This window comes from Marmota marmota, unplaced genomic scaffold, assembly GCF_001458135.2.
Source record: "Marmota marmota marmota unplaced genomic scaffold, marMar, whole genome shotgun sequence".
NCBI classification, from domain to species: domain Eukaryota; kingdom Metazoa; phylum Chordata; class Mammalia; order Rodentia; family Sciuridae; genus Marmota; species Marmota marmota.
The window spans coordinates 1-3,117 of NW_026010316.1; the positions used below are offsets into that span (position 1 = coordinate 1).

The 3,117-nt window shown below is 36.6% G+C and overlaps 1 long non-coding RNA gene across 1 annotated transcript; it reads left to right on the forward strand.

Annotated features, from left to right (window-relative positions):
• The first annotated feature begins 6 nt into the window (after positions 1-6).
• LOC107134860 lies at positions 7-2,960 on the forward strand. The gene is made up of 2 exons (XR_001502483.2): positions 7-1,349; positions 2,513-2,960. It is a non-coding gene; the product is annotated as an uncharacterized LOC107134860 (long non-coding RNA).
• Positions 2,961-3,117: the final 157 nt, after the last annotated feature.

Below are 3,117 nucleotides of genomic sequence, written 5' to 3' on the forward strand. Positions count from 1 at the left end.
GTGCTCCATAGTATGCATTATGTTGTCACCTAATATATTACTGATTTGTAAATCCTCTATGACCTAAGGGGGAACAAGAGAAACATTGCCATTTCCACTTGTGATGAGAATTCCCCACCTTAAAGTGTCTCTCACCTTCAACTTGGCCTCTTAATTATATATGAATTAGGATGCTGACAGTTCTGAAAATAGTCCTATTTTAGCTTCAAAAATAAAAACAAGTTACCCTCTCCAAATCTGTGTTTGTTCCTCAGACATATATTTTTATAAAACACACATTCTTGTGTATTTTACTGCTAATTGGCTTTTAGAAAAAGTGTTATTTCCATTTATTCTTTGTGATTTTTACATACATCTGTTGTCCATTTCATCTTAAATCAGAAACTGTGTATTTGGTCAACCAAAAGAAAAATGTTGCTTCTACCAGTTTCTAGATCAATTGTGATTCTAGTCCTGCATTTTAAGCATGAAGGTATTGCCTGACCTTTTCTCATGGTTAAACTTGTTCCTTGTCAGATAGGATACCCACTTTTGATTTTGTTTATTAAAAAAAATACGAATGAGAATGTTTTGAAACAATGTTGAATATAGTCAACAATATTTGCTCAGAGAAAATACATTTCCTGGTAATTTACCCAGATCCTGAACACAGAGACAGCAACTCTGCTGCAAATGAAATTTACAGTGTTTACGGCTGCATGGTAGCACTTGCAGCCACTTAAAGGTAATGTCTTTAGTGGTTAGTTCAAGTTAATTAACCCCTTGGGGGTTCCTGGATATTCTTCCCTCTTCCCTATTACCTCTGCATGAAGCCATACTTAAGCCTGTCCATGTCTACACTTGGATTTACATATTTGCAAAATGAAGCTTTTATGATTATGAAACAGAAAAAAATTGAGGCCTGCAAGAACCAAGAGTTTCACTGAAACCAGCCATGGTTGGTGGTAGCCACTTTGGTTTTTATTTCTCAGCACAGAGAAAAATAGAGAAGCTTCCTTTTCCCTTGTCTAATTGCAGGGAATATTGTATTTTATAGCAATAAAATCTCTAAGGATTTCAGATACTTTGAGCAGGTGAATTAAAAGTGATTCCAGAGAGTACTGGAAAAACTTGATTTTTGTTCATAGTGGGATTCATATTTCCTGATGAGTCAATATGGACTGTGAAAAATCAAATCCTAATGTTTGTTTTTCTTTTTTAAATGTTCATATACAGTGTTAATGTATCGAGGTGAAGCTCTTGAAGATTTCAGAGGCCCAGATTGTCCTTTTGTGAATTTTAAAAAAGGTGACCCTGTATATGTCTACTATAAACTTGCAGAGGTATCACCAGAATGTTGGGCCGGAAGCGTAAGTAAAAGTTTGACAAGTGTTATATTCTTACTTTTGATGGGTTTTTCAGCAGTGTAGATTTAAATGACTGATTTCTTGGGGTCTTCGTAGAGTTAACCTGACCTCTCTGCCAGGCCCTGTGCTCCTAACACGCCTTGGGTCTGGCACAGCATAGAAAGCCAGGAGACTTTCCGAAACAGAACTGAACTGGTTGTGGTTGCTATCCCTCACATCAAGTTCCAGAAGGCTCTACACATCATAAAGGTTGTCATGGTGAAAACCTGACAATTTTTAGCTTTACTGCTTCAAAAGGGAAGGATTCATGGACATTAGAGTTAATCCTGTAAATTAAGTCTGAGATAGTAACTCAGGCATGCATATTTAAAGTTGATTTTTTTGTGTATTTTACCTAATCATTTGTGCTGTTTTTACTCTAAAAAAGCAGAGTATTATGTTCATTATGTGCTTTTTTTTTCTCCCTTTTGTTTTTCTTTTTTGCAACTTCTGGGCCATCCATTTCCTGCTTTTCCTATATTCTATGCCTGAAGGTTCCCCCAGGGGTTCTACTTCCAGCCAGTTGTATGGATCTTCTGATGAAAGACATGACATTGTTTATATCATTCTTTGATATTTTAAATGGGGAGATTCACTAGGAGTGACCTCATTGAGAGACTTATGAGTATTGTCCTTTTCATTTAAAAAAATGTGATATGTGGATTGTTTACTTAAAATAGTAGCAAGGGTCTTTGATGACTGTAGGAATGTTCCAGTTTAGAGACATTCTGGGTTGCATCCCTGAAAGTTCTCACCCTAAATAAAACACCACACAGCAGAAAATAAGACAGAAAATAAGAGTAATCCCTATGGGAAAACTAGTTTCATTTTGTTGTCATTTCTGATTCTTAGGGAATGATCTTGAAACATGGTGGCTCTAGGTACAAACTTTATATTTAGACAGAGTCCCAGTTGCAGTACTCCATATAAAGAACCATCTATTGTTTCTTTCAAGTATACCAAATAGGATTGGTAATCTTTAAACTTGGAACTGTTTTTCCATGTACCTAAGTGGCATTTTTCATATAGTAGTCATCTTTCTCAACTTCTTTGAGCTTTTGGATAAATGGGCTTGATTTACATTTTCTTCTGTCACATTGTAGCCTGTTAACTATGTTCATCCCTAGGACTCTTGCCATTCTGGGTGGCAGCACTCATCTTGTCTTCCTGAGGAGCCCTGCTTTCAGCACCTGACCAGAAAGGATCTTTGCCGACTGATGAGTATTTGGGTGGCACTTTGTTTGCATTGCTCCTGTGGCATTCATTTGTCTTCTTTGCCTTCAGTCAGGTTGTGTTTTATCTTAGCTCCCTATAAAGTAAAAAACTCAGTTAGGAAAGGACCCCTGTCTAATCCATCTTCCTTTTGAATATTTCCTTTCAGGGCAGTGGCACTTAAGTACATTTGTTCTGATAGTAGCTTATGCAGAATTTGTTCTCTTGTTGCAGTTCTTTGCTCCCCACCCACAAATCAAATCAACAGCGCCTTGGCAGGGATGATGTATGGAAGCAAAATTAGATATAAAAATTATTTCCAGTCATGAGCTTCCATGATTCTGCATCATTTCTTTTTCATATCACAAGAAATGGGATACCACCCAGTGTGTAACTATGGAGCTTTATATAATCTATGGTCTCAATTGACACAGATTAAGAAGAGATAAATGTGTTTCCTTTCTCCATACATCTCTGGTTTCTTTCCCTTTTCCAAATTTAACCTTAATAGAATTTTCAA